The following is a 23,927-nucleotide window of genomic DNA, read 5'->3' on the forward strand; positions in this document are numbered from 1 at the left end:
GTCCAGGCTTGCAGCTGCAAACTGATGCCCAGGGCTATCTCAGAAGCCCTGTATTAAAGATGAGGGAGCTTCCATCAGCTAAGATCCCCAAAAGGTCAAGTTTACCAGAGACCCTTCGCACCACAACCAGCAATGACATTTTGGACTACAGAATATATATATATACATTGTAGCACCTATTGTTACTTTCATACAAAACTCTGTAATCTTTCAGACCCCTATATATCCAGCTTCTTCCCACATCATCTTGCATAGCCCTGTGCTCTGAATCACTGTTGCACTGAATCTGTTGTTCATCACTTTGCATATCTTAAAATGCTTGGAAAATTGCAAGTCATCTTTCAAACCTGAACTCAAATATTAATATTGTGAGGTTTCCTAGTGTTCTCGGATTCTGTTATTATACTTATCTCAGCATTTATCATATGGACCACAACTGTGTTTGTGATAACTATGTAGAAAAATTCTCGAGGGCAAGGACCATATGATGAATTAATACGTAGCCAGTGTCCTACAGTTCTTTCAACAAATTATGTTAAATGAATGAAAAAATTAGGTTCCCCAGACTATAAGTTTATAACTAAGGAAGAAAACAACCAGTAATTAGAATTTCTATATGAGAATCATCCTCCATTGAAGTAGACATAATTGAATAAATTATTTTCTGAGAAGGCTATTTATAAATTTTCATCACTCAAAATCTTCCCCCTTATCTTATGTAAATAGTTATCTTTTCTTGTTTGTTGTTTTGTTTGTTTTCTAGCAATGCTTGAGGCTAGAGTACATCTTCTTTGCCTATTTCTACAATTTTCAAATTTTTAAAACTACTGAGATTCAGTTTCTTAAGCTTTACCATTCACTCATTGTTAAGTAGCAAGATGAGGAAGGTAGGTCAGGTCTCTGACCTGTTTGTCTTGCTTTCGTAGTCTTCTTACTCAAGGGCTCTGGCAGGCATTTAAAATGCAGATAGATGAATAGGAAGCACAATGGCAAAATCTTTCTCCATTTGTATCTTTTCATTGTCCTCACAGAAGGATGATTTTGACAATGTGTTGTACGCAAGAAAAAATAGTTTAAATTGCTGCTACTAGCTAGAGGTTCATATAAAACAGACCCAGGACTCCAGCTCTGAGATATTTCAGTGTTCTTTTCCCATTGAGTTTCAACTAAATAATCACATAAAGTACAATTTCTATTCAGAAATCATGACTCTTTTATTCTAATAGGAAATATATAGGAACCATAACATAATTAGTCTTCATTAATCTCTTCAGGTACTGTTCAGTGAACTAAACCACTTAATCTATTTTTTTTTAAACATCTTTATTGGAGTATAATTGCTTTACAATGTTGTGTTGTTTCTGCTGTACAACAAAGTGAATCAGCTATATGCATACATATATCCCCATATCCCCTCCCTCTTGAGCATCCCTCCCACCCTCCCTATTCCACCCCTCTAGGTGGTCACAAAGCACCGAGCTGTTCTCCCTGTGCTATGCAGCTGCTTCCCACTAGCTATCTATTTTACATTTGGTAGTGTATATATGTCCATGCCACTCTCTCACTTGGTCCCAGCTTCCCCTCCCCTCCCTGTGTACTCATGTCCATTCTCTACGTCTGTGTCTTTATTCCTGCCCTGCTACTAGGTTCATCAGTACCGTTTTTTTAGATTCTATATATATGCGTTAGCAGATGGTATTTGTTTTTCTCTTTCTGATTTACTTCACTCTGTATGACAGGCTCTAGGTCCATCCACCTCATTACAAATAACTCAATTTCATTCCTTTTTATGGTTGAGTAATATTCCATTGTATATATGTGCCACATCTTCTTTATCCATTCATCTGTTGATGGACATCTAGGTTGCTTCCATGTCCTGGCTATTGTAAATAGTGCTGCAATAAACATTGTGGTACATGTCTCTTTTTGAATTATGGTTTTCTCAGGGTAGATGCCCAGTAGTGGGATTGCTGGGTCATATGGCAGCTCTATTTTTAGTTTTTTAAGGAACCTCCGTACTGTTCTCCATAGTGGCTGTATCAATTTATATTCCCACCAACAGTGCAAAAGAATTCCCTTTCTCCACACTCTCTCCAGCATTTATTGTTTCTAGATTTTTTGAGGATGGCCATTCTGACTGGTGTGAGGTGATAGATACCTCATTGTGGTTTCGATTTGCATTTCTCTAATGGTTAGTGATGTTGAGCATCTTTTCATGTGTTTGTTGGCAATCTGTATGTCTTCTTTGGAGAAATGTCTGTTTAGCTCTTCTGCCCATTTTTGGATTGGGCTTTTTGTTTCTTTGCTATTGAGCTGCATGAGCTGCTTGTATATTCTGGAGATTAATCCTTTGTCAGTTGCTTCGTTTGCAAATATTTTCTCCCATTCTGAGTGTTGTCTTTTCATCTTGTTTATGGTTTCCTTTGCTGTGCAAAAGCTTTTAAGTTTCATTAGGTCCCATTTGTTTATTTTTATTTTTATTTCCATTACTCTAGGAGGTGGGTCAAAAAGGATCTTGCTGTGATTTATGTCATAGAGTGTTCTGCCTATGTTTTCCTCTAAGACTTTGATAGTGTCAGGCCTTACATTTAGGTCTTTAATCCATTTTGAGTTTATTTTGTGTGTAATGTTAGGAAGTGTTCTACTTTCATTCTTTTACATGTAGCTGTCCAAGAAATTTCTGTGCATTAATTTTGTATCCTGCTACTTTACCACATTCATCGATTAGCTCCAGTAGTTTTCTGGTAGCATCTTTAGGATTCTCTATGTATAGTATCATGTCATCTGCAAACAGTGACAGTTTTACTTCTTTTCCAATTTAGATTCCTTTTATTTCTTTTTCTTCTCTGATTGCCGTGGCTAAAACAGCCAAAACTATATTGAATAGTAGTGGTGAGAGTGGGCACCTTTGTCTTGTTCCTGATCTTAGAGGAAATGCTTTCAGTTTTTCACCATTGAGAATGATGTTGGCTGTGTGTTTGTCATATATGGCTTTTATTATGTTGAGGTAGGTTTAATCTATGCCCACTTTCTGAAGAGTTTTTATCATGAATGGGTGTTGAATTTTGTGGAAAGCTTTTTCTGCATCTATTGAGATGATCATATGGTTTTATCGTTCAGTTTGTTAATATGGTGTATCACATTGATTGATTTGCATATATTGATGAATCCTTGCATTCCTGGGATAAATCCCACTTGAGCGTGTTGTATGATCCTTTTAATCTGCTGTTGGATTCTGTTTGCTAGTATTTTGTTGAGGATTTTTGCATCTACGTTCATCAGTGATATTGGCCTGTAATTTTCTTTCTTTTTTTAATAAATTTATTAATTTTACTTATTTATTTTTTGCTGTGTTGGGTCTTTCTCTAGTTGTGGCGAATGGGGACCACTCTTCATTGCGGCACGCGGGCTTCTCATTGCAGTGTCTTCTCTTGTTGTGGAGCATGGGCTCTAGGCACGTGGGCTTCAGTAGTTGTGGCTCGTGGGCTCTAGAGCACAGGTTCAGTAGTTGTGGCACACGGACTTAATTGCTCCGTGGCATGTGGGATCTTCCCGGACCAGGGCTCAAACCTGTGTCCCCTGCATTGGCAGGCGGATTCTTAACCAATGTGCCACCAGGAAGCCCATAATTTTCTTTTTTTGTGACATCTTTGTCTGGTTTTGGTATCAGAGCGATGGAGACCTCGTAGAATGCGTTTCAAAGTGTTCCTCCCTCTGCTATATTTTGGAAGTGTTTGAGAAGGATAGGTGTTCGCTCTTCTCTAAATGTTTGATAGAATTCGCCTGTGAAGCCATCTGGCCCTGGGCTTTTGTTTGTTGGAAGATTTTTAATCACAGTTTCAATTTTGGTACTTGTGATTGGTCTGTTCATGTTTTCTGTTTCTTCCTGGTTCAGTCTTGGAAGGTTGTGGTTTTCTAAGAATTTGTCCATTTCTTCCAGGTTGTCCATTTTATTGGCATATAGTTGCTTGTAGCCATCTCTCATGATCTTTTTTATTCCTGCAGTGTCAGTTGTTACCTCTCCTTTTTCATTTCTAATTCTATTGATGTGAGTCTTCTCCCTTTTTTTCCTGATGAGTCTGGCTAATGGTTTATCAATTTTGTTTACCTTCTCAAAGAAAAAACTTTTAGTTTTATTGATCTTTGCTATTGTTTCCTTCATTTCTTTCTGATCTGATCTTTATTATTTCTTTCCTTCTGCTAACTTTGGGGGTTTTTTGTTCTTCTTTCTCTAATTGCTTTACGTATAAGTTTAGATTGTTTATTTGAGATTTTTCTTGTTTCTTGAGGTAGGATTGTATTGCTATAAACTTCCCTCTCAGAACTGCTTTTGCTGCATCCCATAGATTTTGGTTCGTCATGTTTTCATTGTCATTTGTTTTTAGGTATTTTTTGATTTCCCCTTTGATTTCTTCAGTGATCTCTTATAAACTACTAAGTCTTAAGTTGCCATTTCTTCCAGTCTGGCAAGTTTTTGTCACTCACATCGTTTATGTAACTTTTTTTTTAATAAATATTTTATTTTTAATTTTTTTTGTTTTTTTATTACATAGCTTTTCAATTTTTATTTTTATTTGTTTATTTTTAAAATTAATTTATTTATTTGGCTGCGTTGGGTCTTAGTTGCGGCACGCAGGATCTTCACTGCTGCATACAGGATCTTTTGTTGCAGTGCGCAGGCTTCTCTCGTTGTGGCATGCGGGTTCCAGAGTGCATGGGCTCAGTCATTGTGGAACGCAGGCTTAGTTGCCCTGAGGCATGTAGTATCTTATTTCCCCAACCAGGGATCAAACCCATGTCCTCTGCAGTGGAAGGTGGATTCTTAACCACTGGACCACCAGCGAAGTCCCATATGTAACTTCTTATACATAGTCAGATATATATACAGCTAGTTACTAAACTCTTTTAATGATGATACTTGTCTCAGAATCTCTAATATAATGCAAACTTGATTCAAAATAAAGAGTCCAGAGTACATAGCTTTTTTTTTTTGCCTGTTATTAGGTACTCAAATGCATATTAGATGCCTTTAATTATTGATCCATCTGTTTTATATTTGCTGATGCTGTCAAGATCCTTACCGTAGTTTAGACAACTTCTGAATGCTCAAGGATCTTGCTTACAGTATTTTTGGCTGAGAAAAAGGAAAATCACAGCTTTAAAATCCACACTCAAATTGTGTTATCATCATGGATTGGGCATCATCATAGATTGAGGAGTTTTTATTTTAAGATTAGAAAGACTCCATCTGGCATATACATGTCTAACTCCTTTTATTATGTTACCCTAAGTCTTTTTTTAAAAGTTAATTAATTAATTTATTTATTTTTGCCTTCATTGGGTCTTCATTGCTGCACACAGGCTTTCTCTAGTTGCGGCGAGTGGGGGTTACTCTTTGTTCCAGTGCGCGGGCTTCTCATTGCGGTGGCTTCTCTTGTGGAGCACAGGCTCTAGGCACACAGGCTCAGTAGTTGTGGCACACTGGCTTAGTTGCTCCACGGCCTGTTGGATCTTCCCGGACCAGGGCTCGAACCCATGTCCCCTGCATTGGCAGGTAGATTCTTAACCCCTGCATCACCAGGGAAGTCCCTATGTTACCCTGAGTCTTTATATATTCTTCCAAGTTCTGCTTCCCATTCCCTCTTAGAAGTCTTCTACCTCTTTCTTGAAAAATCCAGTTGTTTCAAAATACTTAACCACCTATTTAATCTGTTCCTGTTGATGTCTAGCATGAGTAAAGCTAACTGTTTCACCAGAAATTAGTGTGCAATGGGTTTTATACTCAAAACATATGCACTTATTCCATGGATGCTGTCAAGTCTTAAAGCTAATATACTCTTAAGGTCATCCTTTAGCCCAGTATACAGAAGAATGGCAATGAATAGTGGCTAGAGATCATAATTCTTAAATAGAGATGTTCAAACACAATCATATATTGTTTTTAAATAACATTATATATAACCTTTAAATATCAAAAGGAGAACTAAACCATATATATATTACGTATGTGTATACATATATGCATTTTAAACCTAGAATTTTATAACAAATTCACAGACATAGGGATTGCTACATAAGATAAAATATAGAGATATAAATATATTCACCTCCTCAAAATGATGTTTTTAAAACTACCTACTTTTCTGTGGTTCTAAAGCCTTCTAAACTATACTTCTTTAGAACTATACAAGATTCCTCTTACTGTTGTTTTCTTCTTATTTTAATAAGAGGAAATACACAAAAGTGATGTTTATAGTGCTAGTAATTTAGGAAACATACTGAAATATAGGGTCAAAATCTGCACTTTATAGTGCTAATAATTTAGGAAACATACTGAAATATAGGGTCAAAATCTGCACTTAAAAGTCCTACCCCAGAGGGATAGTACCAACTTTGTATGGGTGGATTGGAGGATTGATGTGAGGAGTAAGCACATGCTAACAGCAGTAGCATAAAGATGCTAAAAGGACTGTAAAGTTGTTTTGTTTTTTAAAGTTAATCACTTCACTGCTTATGTGTGCTTGACGGAATTTTTCATGTGTCTTATTCCATTTCTACGTTTTATATTTTCAATTCTGAATGTATATTTGAAATTCAGTTTCTTCTAGAGGTTAGTCTAGCTTGTTTCTGAAAGAAATATCTTCTGAATTATATTCATATTGTTTTGCTTCATTTAATTGATATTTAAAGAACTAAATTCTTGCCCTTAGATGGCAATGTAACGAAGAGTGTAACTTGTGTATCCTTCCATTTCACCATGTGTACGTTGTGAGCACTGGTCCACGGAAGACACTTGAGAGAGCCGATAATGCAGTGATTTTTTAAACTGTGTTCCACATTCCCACAGGGGCTTGGGAGACAGGCACAAGGGGAGGCAGAAGGAGTGGACACTGGGACAGCCAATCTTTCCTTCCTTCAGCCAGAGAATGTCACCCTTTCTCTGTTTCATTTGCCTGTGATTTCTGGAGAAAGGGCCTTACGACTAAAAATTTTAGAACAGCTGCTCTTCTCCAATAGTGCTTTCAGGTAAGGAGATTAAATAACTACCAAAGGTGTTAGAACCACTATGACTGAATCAGGACCAGGATTTGCATCCCCTGGTTTCCTATCTAATGTTTCTTCCATATTGTTACTTGTTTTCCAATTTCTTTTCTAAAAAAGAATAATACAATATTTAACCAAACTTGGTACTCAAATAAAAACAGGCAACAATTTGGCTCAGTGGCTTTGGTAGACATAATTTTGATGGTCCTGAGGGGTGCCTAGTGGTTTCTCTTGGTCATCAACCTGAGCGAGTCCAGCAGCCCAAGTAAATGGTGCTGTGTACTATGTGACCACATGATTGTGGGCAGACTTTTGGAAGGGTGGATGTTAATATACTCATAATGTCGTACTTTAGCCCAGTAATGGAAGAACAAGAGCTCTTACCAATGAGCGGTGCTTAGAGAGCATAATTCTTTTTTTTTTCAAAGAAGATATTGGGGGTAGGAGTTTATTAATTAATTAATTTATTTTTGTTGTGTTGGGTCTTCGTTTCTGTGCGAGGGCTTTCTCTAGTTGTGGCAAGCGGGGGCCACTCTTCATCGCAGTGCGCGGGCCTCTCACTATCGTGGCCTCTCTTGTTGCAGAGCACAGGCTCCAGACACGCAGGCTCAGTAGTTGTGGCTCACGGGCCCAGCCGCTCCGCGGCATGTGGGATTTTCCCAGACCAGAGCTCAAACCCGAGTCCCCTGCATTGGCAGGCAGATTCTCAACCACTGCGCCACCAGGGAAGCCTGAGAGTATAATTCTTAAATGTCTCATAGATATCTGTTATTTTTTCTGGGCTTCTTCATAAAGCACAACTCATTTGGAAGGTTCAGGGTTTTATGTAGGTAAAGGCTTCACAGGAAAACTTCCCAGATTCAGTAAGTATGGTGGAAAGCATCTCTGATGTGTGTTAGTGGACTCAGTAATTTGCTTTGGTGAGAAAGAGGAAAAAAGAAAGTATAATAAGTGTATTAGTTTTTTGTTGATGCTGGAATGAATTACCACAAACTTAATAGCTTGAAACAACACAAGTTTATTGTCTTACAGAGCTGTAGTTAACAAGTCCAAATGGGTTTCACTGACTAAAATCAAGATGTTGCAGAGCTACGTCCTACCTGGAGGATCTAGGGGAAAATCTGTTTCTATGCCTTTTCCATCTTCTAGAAGGCACCCACATTTCCTGGTTGTGGCTCCTTTCTCTGCCTTCAAAGCCAGCAACAGTGGACTGAGTCCTTATGCTGCCATCTCTCTGGTTCTTTCTGCCTCCTTCTTCCCCTTTCAATAACAGTTGGGGTTAATTACATTGGTCCTACCTTGATAATCTGGGATAATCTTCCTATTGTAAAGTCAGCCGGTTAGCAACCTTAATTCCATCTGCAACCCTCACTCCTCTTTGCCACGTAATATAACATATTCACAGGTTCTGGGGATTAGGACATAGAAGTCTTTGGCAGGGATTTGGGAAGCTATTACTCTGTCTACCACAAATAGTACGGGCATGGATTGGGAAACTGACATATCTGAATTATAACTCACTAAGAATTGACTAGATTTAACTGTAGGTCTCTTATGGTGATAGTATACTACCTGTGTCATTGATTATATAATTAATTTAAAAAATAAATCTAAAGAGCTTTTTAGTTTAACGTTTGACACATAGTAAGCTTTCAAAAATGTTAGCTAGGGGCTTCCCTGGTGGCACAGTGGTTGAGAGTCCACCTGCCGATGCAGGGGACACGGGTTCGTGCCCCGGTCCGGGAAGATCCCACATGCCGCGGATCATCTGGGCCCGTGAGCCATGGCCACTGAGCCTGTGCGTCCAGAGCCTGTGCTCCGCAACGGGAGAGGCCACAACAGTGAGAGGCCCGCGTACAGCCAAAAAAAAAAAAAAAAAGTTAGCTAATATTAAAATTTTAGTAATCTCCTGGTAGTACTTAAAGTTTTTGACAAATCAATTGAGCAAAAGTTATTATGTTAAATATGACAGTGAACAGTTAAGCTGTTAACTCAAAGTCTTAAAAAGTTGTTTAAAAAGGAAAAGTTGAATTGTGTAGTGCAAGAAATTAAGCTATTTTGAAACATAGCACTTCTAATGAAGAATATTCTGTAAAAGACTTAGTGTCTTTGCTTAACCACATTGGCCTTTTAAGGAAACCTAAGTTCTCTTAGCATCGTCCCTCACAAAAGTGTGAACTACAGTGTTTATTGACCCAGAACACAATTGTTCCAGCTACAAAATAACTTCCTGTGTTAAACTCTGGGACTTTCCCTTCCTGTTACAGAAGTAATTTCATTTCATAAATACTTTGTGGTGGTTCTGAAATACTTTATATATAGCCAGAGTCTCTTTCCAACCCCGATACCCAAAGTAGGATCTTCCAAGGTGCATCATTTATTTAATGTAGAAAATATTGGGGGACCAGCTTTAATCTGTAAGTAAACACCACAGCCAGCTGTTCTTCTTGCACATGGCTGTGTACCCACAGTTCCACAGTCTCTAAATCCCCTACTTGTTAGACTACCCAGTCATGGTTCCAGACCCAGCTTTTTCCATGATTGGTGGGGAAAATAATCTATTCACTTCTCTGGTGCCCCGTTCTTGGCCTGTCTTTGATTCCTCAGAGCACATACAGTCGGCCCTCTGCATCCATGGGTCCTGCATGGGTGGATTCAACCAACCTCGGAACAAAAATACCGTCCCGTCCCCCTCCCTAGCCCCCCCCAAAAAATCCCAGAAAATTCCAAAAACCAAAACTTGCATTTCCCACATGCTGGCAACTATTTACATAGTATTTACATTGTAATTACAACTATTTACATTAGCATTTACATTGTATTAGGTAGCGTAAGTAATCTAGAGGTGATTTGACTTATACGGAAGGGTGTGTGTCTGTATGTAGTATGCCAGTACACACCATTTTATGTAAGAGACTTAAGCATCCACAGATTTTGGTATCTGCAGGAGGTCTTAGAACCAATCCCTCACAGACACCAAGGGATGACTGTATATCCTTTTTAAAAATTTCTTTCCATTGAATTCCATCTACTTTACAACTTCCAACAATTCTTCAGTGCTTTGTTGCACTAACAACATCTTATATTTTCCAACAATCCTATAGATACTTCTCATTTTTGTTTCTTTTATCATTTTTATGGGATTTGGAGAATGTGAGCTCCATCTGTCATTGGATCAGATGTGTAAACCTCTACATTTGATTACCATATAAGCATAAGGTGAAAATTTACTGGCAACAAGCATACTCACATTTTAAAAATGAGCAAGGGACTTCCCTGGTGGTCCAGTGGGTAAGACTCCACACTCCCAATGCAGGGCTCCTGGTTTCAATCCCTGGTCAGGGAACTAGATCCCAAATTCCACATACTGCCACAACTAAGAACCCACATGCTGCAACTAAGACCCAGAGCAGCCAAAATTTTAAAAAAAGCTATGTTTTTTCATTGATATAATTTAATGACAGCACTGAAAGTACAGTATATATTAAATAATAATAATCTCAATTTTTTAGACATCATTATTGAATATTATACTCAGTAATAAATACATCCTGCTATTTTTATATTTAGTGAATATGTAAAATAAAATAAATTGAAGTTATTAGCTATAGCTACAATTTACTAGATAATTATTTGTTTAATTTCACAAAGGAAAATACCAAACCAAAGTGGAACACAACTCAGAAATACTTTATACCGTAATGTTGACTTTTTGCCTCAGATTTTTCCTTTTGGGGTGATTTAGTCAAAGCTATTGTCAAACATATAATTTTAAAATTGTTCAGGTTGTAGTTCATATTCAGAATCCAAAGGCTTATACTGCCATCTAGTGGCTACATTGAGTAATTTTAAATTATTAGCTACATAATTCTGTCTTACTCAAAATGCATACTACTACAACATTGCCATTACAGTTTTGAAAATCACTAAGGTTGACTTATTGTTAATCTTCTAAACCCCAATTCTAAAATTGCACTGTACATGCTTATAGACGACAAGGTAAAAATTCTTCCATTGTGAGTGCAGTATGCTTTATGAATAAACATGTATTATTTTGAGAATATAATAAAATGTTTCAGAGTGGGAATACTGAACAAAGAAATTTTCAGACAAACACTAGAGCAACATTTAAATAATGATTCACTAGATATTATAATTAAATAATAAAACATTGCTTCTTCTGAAAATGTGGTAGATCCTCCTTGATTTCGAGAAATCCCAAGGACTTTCATTCATTTTTTTATCCAGAGATTTTTTAGTGGCAATACAAGCTGGGTTACATTTTAAGCCAAGCTTTCTACAGGACACAGAAAGTCAAATAAATCCCAAGGTAATCTTTTCAGCTTATTATTAGTATATTGAGAATTTACCTTATAAAGGTTAATTGGGATTTCTTAAAACCTAATTTATTTACAGTTAAGGAAAAGAAGGAAAGTTGCTGATTGACTTGGTTTTCCTGACTTGGTAACAAAGGTGAGATCAAGACTGAAACAATGTAGTGGTTAGTTGAGCGAGTGTTTTTTAATGGCTATATTTTGTCAATACTACTGGAAAAATCACTCTTAAAAATAACTATTGGTAAGGAAAACAGTGTGCTCCCCAAACCTTGAGATTTGACAGTGCTGTCTCCACAAAATAAGGGTGCCAGGCAAGTGTCCATATCCCGTTGTTAATGGGTAGCAGGACACTTCTACTATTATATTTTGCTTCCAAAACATGTCCCCTAGTCACAAAGAATGAACACATACACGCACACACACGCAAGCGCACACACTGTGCACAGACTCGGAGTTCAGATTGTTATCTGGGCTACAAGGAAAACATTTCATTTCCCTCCTAGGGCAGTTCAACCCTGATTTCCCTGACAATGAAACTAATTCTTAGGATTTGACATTGTCTGGAGATAGCCCTGTGATGTTTATAAATGTTTTAAATGATATATAATTCATATTTTGCTCTATAAAATGTGAGTATATATTCTATTCATAACTTTCACCTATAAACGTTAAAGTGTGTCATGCTTACGGTTGTGTTGTTGGATGCCTCATGGAATTTTCCTTAAATTCAATCAATGGATTTAAATAAAGATTATGATTTGGAGTTTTTATACTTTCATGCTTGCCAATCATTAAGGCATTATTCCTCGACATTATTCAACAATAAGGCAGTCGCACAGTGTACCACAAAGGATTCTCTTTTATTTCCATTAGGACAGAAATCATGGCTGTGTGGTGAAAAGCTTCATGATGCTATTAATGATTGAATTACTCTGAAGGTCCTCGAATACCTCCAAAGTCATGTGTAATCAGTTACTTCCTCAAACATAATGATATTAGAATAAATATCCCCAAACCATTGCATTCTGAGGTAAAGGCTAACTGAAATTGTTTACTAAAATCTTGTGGAAACTGTTTGTTGGGGCACTTAGTCAAATTTTGACAGGTTGTGGGCTAATATGAAATGCCAGCATGTGGTCACTTCAATTAAAGATTCACTGACTCCACCTCACGCTTGTGAACATCACACAAATAAGGAAAGTGGTCATGAGCAGTAGTGTGCTAACTGAGGGGTCCTGAGACAGGCTTATAATGGCTTGTTATGTATATATTATTTTTATTCATATGTGAATTAATAAGTTACCTTTGGTAAAAAAAAATGATTAAAGAAGACCATTTAGTTGGTACAAGCAAACTTAACACTTCATGAAGCAGACAGTCTCCTTTTGGAGAACCAAATACTGGGGCGAAAGGCAGGATGAAGAATAAAGAACAAGGAAGAGACAAATAGAAAACATCTGCTTTGCTGGGGCTGCGTAGTCAGCCTTCTTTGAAGTGAGCTGGATTGACATTTGCGTTGATTGAATATACTGCATTTCTGCTCAAGCAGAACGTTTATAGGGATACAAAAGTTATCTAAGTTTTGGTTTTACTGATACGGCATGCCAGGAAAAATCAGCTCCATATTACTCATAAAAAGGTATTTCAACAGTTTCCCCTTTTTGATCATCCTCTTAACCATTCAAGAGGTTTGATCAAAACTATCAGTCTTGGACTTCCCTGGTGGTGCAGTGGTTAAGAATCCGCCTGCCAATGCAGGGGACACGGGTTCAAGCCCTGGTCCCAGAAGATCCCACGTGCGGCGGAGCAACTAAGCCCGTGCACCACAGCCACTGAGCCTGCACTCTAGAGCCCACAAGTCACAACCACTGAAGCCTGCGTGCCTAGAGCCCATGCTCTGCAACAAGAGATGCCACCTCGATGAGAAGCCTGTGCACCATAACAAAGAGTAGCCCCCCACTCTCAGCAACTAGAGAAAGCCACGCGCAGCAACGAAGACTGAATGCAGCCAAAAATAAATAAATAAATAAATTTATTAAAAATATATATCAGTCTTAATGTAACTCTTGGTTATCATTGCCTCTTTGGGTCTCAGTGTGCCATCCACAAGAGATGATGTCAGGCTCCTATTCTTGGAGCTGTTCCCTTTTGTCCATTTTTCTGTTCCCTTTTGTCATTCCAGTCAGACAGAGACAATCTGTAGACTGTTCAATGGCTGCCTACATGCATTTAAAGCTTGTGAGAGAATGTAGTATATCAGGGAGACAATAATAATTATTAGCAACAAAAGAATGCCCATGATTTGGAGAGCACTCCTGAGCCAGAGTCCCCATGACCCAAACCAGCTAGAATCAAATAAGTCAAGAAATGATCCCAAAGCGGGGGATACTTCTTTAAGCCAGTTGGCCTGTTTATGTATTTCGTGTAACCTTATCTCCACTTCCCCATAACTGTTTATCCAGCGAACTTGTTCCAGAGAAACTGAGGTATTGGAAATCACAGAGAGCTTTGTCACTGGCAGAAAGAAGTATAGGATCACCAACATTGTAGCATGTCAGTTGGAGGTTGGATTACCGGCCTGAGATATGTGAATAATGGCATTATCGTTTCAGGCCAAGGCAAGGAAAAAGGTGGACAGAAGAATCATAAACACCTTTAAACAGAACACCTTTACGGTGTAAGAATTAAAAGGATGGTCAGAAAGGAAAACGTTCCTGATCCTCTTGATCTGATGTCTTGGGAAGAAGCAGTCTACCTAGATATTGGCTACTTCTCTTCCTAGTCGATTTGATTTTGAGATCTTCAGCATTTGCACAGAACCAGGTATCAGGTGGAGCCTTCTTCAGTTGTGAGAAATATGCACCCAAGGCTTGACACCTTGTGAGTTGACAGCAGTGTCAATGGTCAAGAGTACTTGGTAGGGTCCTTTCCATGAATCTTGCTTTTGCAAAAGAATCAGAGTAAAATAATAACCGTTTATAAATGACAAACGACTTAAAAATTTCCGTTGTTAAAAATCTGCTAAGAGTTTATTACAGTGGAATTGGCAAGGAAATTTGCTTATTTCTGTAGCACACAACATTAATATGGTAACTGGAATTATGATTGATATTATACCAGGACAAAGCAGAATTTTAGAAATGTTATACAATTTTTTGAAAACTTGTATTAATAACATATGCACATACAAATATGATGAGTGACAAATCCTTTGTTATTTTCCAGTGGTCCCCTGGGAAATCTCAAAGTGACTTTGAGGTCAAATAAACTGTTCAGAATTTGATTTGGGGAAGTAGTCAAAATGTCAAAAGGTGTATTTGACTAATAGGATCATAGGTCATTATGTTATAATACTTAATTATCTTTTTAACTATAGTGACAATAGAAGATTTTTAAAAATACAGAAAGTTAAATAGTTGTGAACAGATTTAGCTCTTCTGTTAGCGCAAGTCCATGTGCCCAATGCACATTGGGTCCAAACAAAACAAAAGATTGGAGTTTGGAGCATAGAAAGGTTTATTGCTCGGCCAAGCAAGGAGAACGGGTGGCTTGTGCCCACAAACCCCAAACTTTCCGATGGTCTGGGGGGGGAAGTTTTTATAGGCAGAATATGGGGTGAGGGCTGCAAAGTGTGTGACTTTCTTCTGATTGGTTGGTGGTGAGGTAACAGGGCTTCAGGAATCTGTGCTCAGCCTGAAGTGGCGATCCTCCACCTGGGTGGGGCCTTAGTTCCTACGGAAGAACTCAAAGATATTGTTATGTGTATTACTTGAGGAGAAACCAGGACCCTGCCTTAAGGCTGCACTGTTGTTTCTTGACTGCTCCTCCCTTGTTTCTGTATTTCCCCCTCTTCCCTGATTAGCAACTGTTTGAATATGCCCTTTGGAACTCAGGGAAGGTCAAGGAGGCTGAATGAAGCCCATTTCCTACAACAAGAAACGGGGGACACGGAACGGCTTTTGTGGCCAGAAGGGCCCGAGAGGGTCCTGCTCAGTTTCATAAACATACAGACAGACACAAAAAGAGATTTTATAGCTTTTATCTTAAAATTGTAGCCATGAGACAGGTATGATAATGCAAAACTCACTAGTTTATTTTTTTAAAGTTGAATCCAAATTGTGTTTCTGGCAGATGGAATAATTTAAGCATTACTTGCTGAGATGGTTTAAGCTTTTTACTAATTTTTGTAGAGAAGACTTAAGGTTTTTCATTTGCCTAGTTTCCAAATAGCCTTTCCACCTCTTTTTTTCCCCCTTTCTGTTAAGAATTACCTTCCTGAAGTTTTCGTATCGAAGAGATAACCGTCATTTCTATAGAAAACCGGTAGAATATTTACATCTCAAAGGCACAGAGAAAGAATGCAAGCTCCTGCAGGGAGAACTTTTGTTTCCTAAGGCTAGAATTTATACAATACCTACAAGCCTTTTGGAATGAATATGGGAAGTTGGGGATTCGTGAAAAGGATAAGGTGGATTTTGAATTGCTTCTGGAGCCACAATTCTGGTTCTGGAAAAAGACAAGAACAGCTGTTTCCAATTTCTCAAAGAATTGGATTGTAATCTGAATGATTCCAACACTTTGATCCATCCATCCAACTACATTATCTACAATTTGCTTCTTTATACTAGGGGGATCTTCAACTAAAATAGAAATTAAAATATTCCTATGTTCTAGTTTTAGAGCCATTTGTCTTTGAAAAGGTTTTCTTTCCCTCTGGGTACATAGTTTCATTTAGCCTAGGGAAGAAGACCTTAAAAAATTTCTATCAGCCTCTGAATATCAACTTCCAAATTTACCAACTCCTCACTATAGACTATAGAGCTACTAAAAAAAAAAATAATAATAATCCTTGCAAATATCTTGTCAGATTTTAGCTATACAAATAGTAAAAATTCCTGGCAGTATTGAATGGCCCCATGGATGAAACAGGCTTCCCTAAAGAGGGTGCAGAAGAAACTATCCTCCCAGATCCAGAGCCACTCCCAAAGACAGCCAAAAGAAAGAAAGACATTTCCCCCAAGAGCTGGCAACAGTCGATAGGACACTGGCCGCAAGTGCAGTGCAGCCCACATTTCTGTCTGGCCATGTTTTGGGGCCCCCCCACTGAGTGTTGAGCTGCCTGCACATGCAAGAAACAACAGCCGGCATGCCCTAGGCAGGCAGAAAGCCAAGGCAAATTCTCAAGACACAAATGAGACAAATAGGAAGACAATAGCTGTCCCTGGGACAGAAAGGATTGGTAATTAATAGAAACCCCAGAACCAAATTCCCCAGAGTCTGCATTTAGAAAGGAAGGGACAATGTGAAATGTTACCTTCCGTCAAATTACAAAACTAAATTTAATAACAAGTTTGATTTCCTTTTTCCAAGGGAAAACAATCCATGGATTGGGGGAGTAGAGTGTCTCACAAGCAGTGGGACACTCTTCCCCAGTTTTGGGGCAAAAGCCAGTTTTATAGGGTGTTGGAAGAACAAATGCGAAACGGGGCATGACCGGCCAAGAGGTGGGAGATTTCCCTGTAAGGCTAGCAGATCCTGTTTTCTAGGGTAAGGTGAGCTAGCTTAGCTGAGTGGGAGGATGGTGACTGGTGTGTTAGGATTCCTTGACAGGTGTTTCCCCTAAGCGCAGTCTGACTTGGGTTTAGATTTGTGATGTGGGCTAGGCCACTGGGCCGCCTCCATGTTGTGGGTGCCGATATACTAACTAACCTCGTCACTCCCTTTGTCCACCGGCACTGCAGAGGTCCGCCAGAGCTGACTCCGGTAAGAATTCTCTTACTGTCTTCTGCCAGTTCTCTCAGGATCCCATCTGTAGGCTTCCAAGCAAGTGGGATTTAAAGTAGAGAGTATAGCCCTGCTATCTACCAGAATTTGGCAAGGTTTTCCATTAATTTTAATTTTTGTTTCCCCTTGGCTATTGAAGGGCATAACTGGTAGCAGTTTATTGGAGAATCCCTCAGAGTCCCATCAGTCCTGGGAGAGCCCCATGGGGGGCCCTCTTTTGAGGGTAGATATGGAAGCATTTGCGTTGGTGTGAAAGAATTTGACAAAATCTTTGAGGACAGTCTTTCTTCCAGTGTGCCATTTGATTGCAAATCATCGATTTCTGGCCCAGGGTTTTGAGGAGGGACCCCAGGAGGGTGTGGCAGGGGAGGCCCAGGTGTTTTAGGTTTCTGGTCTTGGAGCTGTTGCGTTTGTCAGGCCATTAACTTGGTGGACTTTTGTTTATGGTCTTGTGGTCTCTTCAGAGTGGAAAGCAATTCAGAAGATTAGTAGACTGTGAGCTGTCAGGTGAAGGAGGGTAGAGGGTAGTAGAAGTCACGTCAGTCTTCCAGTCTTTTGTTTTAGGTACCTCTGTGTCTTTAATTTTTCTTAGCCTTTTACAGCGAATCTTTCAGTGAAGCTGTTTTGGAATTTTTAAGCTTTTCCGAGGCTTCTGCATGTCAATTAACATAGATACCTCTGTTCCGTTTGTTGATGTGAAAACCCTTGCTTTCAAGTACACTTCTTAAATGAACCATCTTGTCTAAATGGAACATTCCCCATAATAGCCATTTTAATTCTAGCTTGTCTTGTAAGAATTTACCATTTTTGTAGATACCTATAGCTTCTGGGACCACAGTTCTTAGACATAAAATAAGCAGGCGTGCCAGAAGGTGGCATGCTCCATTCTTTGAAACTTAAGGACCCCATTTCTTTAGCTAAGCCTTGGGTCTCTGAGCCACATTCATACCTACGAGGGTTGTGTCTCTGGGTTGGGGGTTTTGTGGTGTCTTACAGTGTACCTTGTCGCGCGGAAATTTTCTTGAAGTCGGGCGGTGACCTAGTATCCACCTAACCTTTTCCATGATCAGCTTATCCTAGCTCGGGAGACTTAGATTTGGGTAGCCAGTGCGCTAAGAGCTTGTAAGCACCTGACTCGTGTCAGTTTTGCAGCTTCGGCTTCAGAGATTCCCATTAGCAACAGACTTGTTATTCCTTTCACAGAAAGATTTCTTTATAGTGACAGAGGCCCCGAGGGCTTTTAATACTGTGACTCGTACCTACTTAGATTTTGATTATGATGGTCAAAACAGTCCAAATTTCTTGTCTTAGTTTCCCAAGTTGCCCAGCTCTTTAGGCTGTGGATTTACCTCAAAGCTTTTTGAGTCCCCTAATGGCTGCCACCTGTTGTGTATTTCCAGTACAACTATCCCAGCCCCTTTTTGGGATCTAGACCCTTTCTGAGAACTTTAATAAATCCTGGGACTTTTAAAGGTTCAGGATCTTGGAACCTTTCTGGGAAAGTAAGGAGAATCCCACCTACCTCTGAGGAAGAGGGAGTTACTATTCATGGAGATGTCTGTATTAAAACACCATTACACTGATCAGATCATTGAACAGAATATTTACCATTATACTTTTATGTTTTTAAAATCTTGGAGGTACAATTTATAAACTTTTCTTTCATAGTATACTCAACTTTTTCACCTCATGCTACTGTTATAAAAATTCCCGTCATTCCACTGCTATTACAATTAGGATAAAATCGATACTAAGATTTTAATGGGTGATTAGAGTTTTTCCAAGTGAAAAAAAGAGTGTATCAAGTATACATATAATCATGTTTGTTTTATTTATAATTTTCACTTGATAATTGTGGGGGACAGCACTGACTTCCAATACTGAGGCTTGTGAGGATATGAGCAAAAATATGGCAAATATTCTTTCGTCATGTGTGATTCTCCTTTGTTAGCACTTTGTCAATGATTATATGGTAATAGCACCAAGGTCATTGTTCATATTCTTTAGCAAGCTCATATTTTTAATGTTGATTTTCTTATTGCTCAAATGATACAAATAAATCCTAAAGTTATTATTTCCCCAACATATCAGCAGTCTGTTTTCAAAGATGTGGATACTTAGCTAATGAAATTATGGCTTGCTTATTCATCTTTCAACAAATATTATGCCCATATGGTAAGCAATGGAGTCATTTGAAATATACTTCACACACTAAGATTTTTTATATTTTAAGTTTTGTTTTGAAGTTCACATATTTAAAAGCATTTCATAAAATAATAAATATGATAGCTCTCCTCTTCTATCAAGTATTTAAAAAATTTTTACAATTACTGGATATTTTTTTCTTTAGAGAAGTCAAGCAAAGCAACATAAGATATCCAGTGTTTCTAGATTTCTTAATGGGGGGAGGGGAATAATGATTTCAAAGCAGAATAGAGAAGTCAAGCAAAGCAACATAAGATATCCAGTGTTTCTAGATTTCTTAATGGGGGGAGGGGAATAATGATTTCAAAGCAGAATACCTGACACATGCTCATATTTAAAAAAAAAAAAGCTTGGAGGCAGAGGAGATATACATTCTCATCCTGTTGCCTATGATCACCTAACACCAACCTTCTAGTTATTTTCCTCATACTCTGTTCCACTCAAACGACAGATTTCTTCAAAATTTAGTACTCTATGCATGTTGGTTGACAGTGATCCAATAAAACTAGACACTCACACAAAAGCCTGTGTTCAATTCAGCAAAAATGAACACTTAACGCACCATTAAGTCACCCATTGAGGCCACCTGTTTTCTCTGCTTCACTGCTGCATGACACGCCAGGAGAAGGTTCTGAAGTGCTTCCAGGGAAAGCGGCATATCACAGCAACAGCAGAGCGGTAGTCAAAGAGCAAATAAGAGCTTTAGAGGGTGGTTGCTAGGTTGGAAAAGCAGTTGGCTGCCCTTAATGTTCTCTGATTCTGTTTGAGAGCAAGGTTCAAAAAGAAAAATGTATGCATAAGGATGCGCCAGTGAATAGAAAGTAAATATTTAGATACCTCTTTCCTTTTCCTTTGTGTTCAGAAATGCTGTTAGTGTTTTCTCTGTGGTCTAGTAGGACTTGAGATGTAAATTCCCAGAAAGCTGTATTTTGTGCGAGTGACTCTGGATGAAAATATACCCAAGATGTTTTTTCCCCTATAGTCTCTATAACACAGGGTCTGTAATAGTTTGATGAATATAGCAAGAAAGTTAATAATTACAGTAATCACCTCCCTGCCACTAGGCTAAGGTCTATGATTTTGTTACCGAGTCTAAGCTTGTTCTGCTCCCCGCACTGCAGGCCAATAAATCGGAGATGAGGTGTTGAGTCAAGGAATACAACTTTATTCGGAAAGCCAGCAGACGGAGAAGACAGCAGACTAAAGTCTCAAAATAACCATCTTATCGGGGTTTGGATGCCAGTTTTTTTTGTAGCACAGAGAGGGTGAGGAGATGAGGAAGTAAAATAAAAAGGCCATACGTTTTGCAAATATCACCTGGAATGGCCAGCCTCCAGGAGGGGATGTGTTAATTTCTTCTTTCTTGTAGCCAGCCACAGGTGGAACAGGGTCCGGATGTTTCCCTGAACAAAGACACTTTGGTTTAACATTCAGGCAGAGGGGCAGTGTTCCCCAAGGCAGGCCGTTGTGTATAGACAGTATCCTTTTAGTGAAGGAAAGCAGCGGAAAGCAAAGGTTAAAGTAGAAGAAACAGATCCAACATGTAGTCCGATCTGGCTCTTCCCTGTTACAATTTGACTTATTAAATGTTCATAACAATCATTTTTTATTTTACAAATTAGGAAATTAAATTTCAAAGATATTAAGTAAGTGTATCATAATTACCACAACTAATAAGAACAGAGTGGAGTTGTGAAATAAGGTCTATATGATATTATTCCCTAAAGCATCTAAATTCACTTAGCATCCCCTTATCTCTATTTGAAATGTGTTATTTAATCCGATAGCTATGGATCAAGTTGCCTTGTCTGCTGAGATCAGATGCTAAATGTCTACAATTGTATCTAATTTTAAATTGAGCTTTGGTGATTTCATCATTCAGTAGCAACTTTATTGAGATAGACTTCACATCCCGTACAATTTTCACCCATTTAGAGTTTGCTATTCAGTGATGTTCATAGTGTTGTTCAACAATCACCACAATCAATTTTAAAACATTTTGATCTCAGGAATTCCCTGGTGGTCCAGTGGTTAGGGCTCCACGCTTCCACTGCAGGGGGCACAGGTTCGATCACTGGTCAGGGAACTAAGATCCCGCAAGCCACGCAGTGCAGCCAAAACTAAAAATTAAAAACCAAGAAAAAATTTTTCATCACCCCAAAAAGAAACCTCATATTAGTTATCTATTTTATACATATATACACTAATGTGTATAAAATCGATAACTGATAAGAACGTGCTATATAGCAGAGGGAACTCCACTCTACTGTGGAAAACACAACATTGTAAAATAACTATACCCCAATTAAAAAAATTTTTTTTGATCACACCAAAAAGAAACTTCATATCCTTTTGCAGTCACCCCATTATTTCCCACAACTCCCCAACGCAGTCCTAGATAACCACTAATCTACTTTCATTCTCCATAAATTTGCCTATTCTGGACATTTCATAGAAATGGAATTTTAAAATATGTGATCTTTTGTGGCTGGCTTCTTTCACTTAACATAATGCTTTCAACATTCGTCCATGCTGTTGCATGTATCAGAACTTCATTTCTCTTTATTGCCGAATAAATTACTCCATTGTATGGAAATGCCACATTTTGTTTTTCCATTTTTCAGTTGATGGATGTTTGGGTTGTTTCCACTTTGGGGCTAGTGTGGAGTGCTGATATGAACATTCATATACAAGTATTTATATGAATACCTGTTTTTATTTCTCTTGAGTGTACACACCTAGGAGGAGAATTGCTGGTTCTTGTGAACTCTGAGTTTAACCTTCTGAGGAACTGCCAGATTGTTTTTCAGAGCAGTTGAGCTCCTTTTTCATTCCTGATTCTAGTCATTGAGCCTTGTCCCCCCTTTTTCTTGGTCATTCCAGCTAAACGTTTATCGGTTCTGTTATTTTTTCTGAAGAATCAACTTTGGGTATTGTTGATTTTTTTCTTTACCATTTTGCTATTCTCTATTTCATTAATTTATGTTCTAATCCTTATTCTTTCTTCTGCTTGCTTTGAGTCTAGTTTGTGTCTGAAGACGGATGGTCAATAAATATTTTGATTGTTTGTTTACATGAGTGTCTTATAGTCTGGAGTCAACCTTCTAGGAGTCAGGATCCATGATTATTTAACTTTGTCTTAATTGCCTAATATAGTCTTTGGTCCAAACGACTAAAAATATGGATAAAATGCTGAAAACACATTGTTAACTGCTTTGAGAAATTAACAAGAAAATAAGGGATAATCAAGACCAAAATTTAAGTTAAAGTGGAAATCAGAGGTAAGCAACAGATGATTTTCTCCTTGAGAATGCCATCCAAGGAAAAATGAATTGGGCTCTAGTTTTCACTCACTTAAGGAGTGAATCAGGACACAGTTTGAGATAAGAAGTCTAACAGGTTACCCAAGGTTGATTAGCAAAATGTATGTAAACCTGCTTCCCTAGGGTTATAGTAGGGAAATTACCCATTACTGAGGGGAAAACGTACGGTAGAAATGCACCTACATAACATTTAAAGCATGCTAAAATAAACATGTTTGGTCATACAAACATGTGTGGCCAAACTATGAGGACAAACTATAATCACTACATTCATGGTAATATTTCCTCCGAGCAGAAAGAGAAAGGGATGGGATCATATAGGGACACATGGAGACTTTAAAGAATATGGCAAAAAATTTTTACAACTGGGTGGTAGAATGCAGGTATTCATCATGACATTATTCTTTATATCCTATACATTTTAAACAAATATTCTTTGATATTTGTACAATACTTGATTTTAAGAATTAGATACATATAAATGGAAGGAAACTCATAGATCATTTTTCAAATAAAATAAAACCTAGAGAGGTTGAATGACTAGCTCAAGGCCAAACAGCTTGTTAATGAAGTCAGGACTAAGCTATATTTTCTTTAAAAAGTAACTATAAAACTTTTTAAGAGCCATCTACAAAATAGTATGACAACACTAGAAAAACAACTTAAAGTATCCATAGTATAATTGGCCATAATCTGCTTAACATAAATTTTTACATCAATTATCATTCTTATTAAATCTCCTAAAAAAATATGGCTACAATAATCTGCAGTAAAATAAATCCATTGTGGCTCATTTGCTGCACATTTGTCATCCCAGGTTTACTTTTCCTATGAAAAAAAAACTCTTGAAAAGATGTACTCTACTGTCTTATATTGTCAAGCTATGTAAGTAACTTTTAGTATTAGAAAAATAGTATCAAAAATTCATAATAAATGTAATCGCTTTGTGTGTTTAAAAAAGAATACACGTACACAAATATGAGTACAAGTACATATACATTTTTTCCTTTGTAAGGAATCACAAGATTCTGGTAAATTTCCTGGTGTTTTACCACATTTTAAAAAGTGGTTTTAGTCAGCCTTGGATGCTTAAAGAAATAAGTAATAAAGGAAAACTCAGACAAAGCTGATTCTGGCCTTGTTTAGATCAGGAGTTTTCAATGTAGGTCACTGGACCAGCAGCATCATTATCACCTGGGAACCTGGTTAAAAAATGCAGATTCAACAATTGTGT

The sequence above is a fragment of the Stenella coeruleoalba genome (assembly GCF_951394435.1).
Source record: "Stenella coeruleoalba genome assembly, chromosome: 9".
In the NCBI taxonomy this organism is placed as follows: Eukaryota; Metazoa; Chordata; class Mammalia; order Artiodactyla; family Delphinidae; genus Stenella; species Stenella coeruleoalba.